Raw genomic sequence first — 1,038 nt, 5'->3', positions numbered from 1 at the left:
TTTCAGGGGGAATCTGTCCTGCCACCCTTCTTCTTGAAGCTCAACCAAATGCCTCAACATGTCCGACTGATTCCTCATTATGCGCAGCAGCTAATCCTGCGTAGCATGCTCACATTTTTGAGTCGCCTTCCTATTGTCCATGTCCATGTTCATTTTCTCCGATAATGAAAACCTCCAGGCTCTCAGCTCTGTGTCAGCAGCCACAGAGGCATTCATTATCTCAGTGAACGTGTCAGCCCGAGGTGTTTTTTTCCATCTTCTAATCTGCGATAGGCAGTCAGCGGGAGTAGTAGATGCTGAACTGAAGGTTGCGCTGTGCCCTGAAAGGCAAGCAAAGCACAAGCTATCCATTGTTAGCTGGTCCCATGGACAGAAAACAATGTTACAATATAAAAATAACTCCCCTTTACATTCCCAAAGGAACAGCAGACCAGTATACCAATTAGTTAGGTTTGGTCCTGATTTCAGCAAGGGGTTGGACTAGAAGAGCTCCCGATGTCCCTTCCAATCCTAACCTTTTATGATTCTGTGGCCAGATAACAGTTATTGTCTTGGGCTGTATGGAGCAGGGAGAAAGAGAAGATTGGTGGAGTGGCCTGGCTGTGTCTTCAGTTTATGCAAATGAAAGGGGATGAGCACTTTGAGCAGCTTTGCTTTGTTAGGCAGCCTACAGAAGGGGTCCGTGGAGGGGAGAGTTGAGAGCCAGGTTCTGCCCACGTGGGGCTTCTCATTGTGCTGTTTCCTATGAAGTCCAAATTGTAGCAACCAGCAGTTAGAGGAGAATGTGCCAGAGTGGCCTGTGATTGGCGGGGTGTTGGTAGGTTAGGGCTATGCTTTCAGGGATTGTTTCTATAGTTGGCGCCTAGAGAAGCGTGGCTGTGAAAGGCTGGTCCCGCTAACCACAATGAGGAGTGGTAGCATTTCCTTCTGAGCGTGACAGTGGTAGAAGGAGCTGGTTTGTGCTAGCTGCTCTCTACTGTGGAGGAGTGTCTTGCTTTTCCTGGGAAGAGCAGGGGAAGGAAATGCAATCTGAGTGGT

The 1,038-nt window shown here is 48.7% G+C and overlaps 1 non-coding gene across 1 annotated transcript; it reads left to right on the top strand.

Moving 5' to 3' along the window:
- The first annotated feature begins 824 nt into the window (after positions 1-824).
- LOC137142440 (small nucleolar RNA U3) lies at positions 825-1,038 on the top strand. The gene has a single exon (XR_010916930.1). It is a non-coding gene; the product is annotated as a small nucleolar RNA U3 (small nucleolar RNA).

Source organism: Emydura macquarii, unplaced genomic scaffold, assembly GCF_026122565.2.
Source record: "Emydura macquarii macquarii isolate MOO-44397 ecotype Brisbane River unplaced genomic scaffold, CSIRO-AGI_Emac_v2 contig_369, whole genome shotgun sequence".
Classification (NCBI taxonomy): domain Eukaryota; kingdom Metazoa; phylum Chordata; order Testudines; family Chelidae; genus Emydura; species Emydura macquarii.
This window is presented reverse-complemented; position numbering and strand designations above follow the sequence as displayed.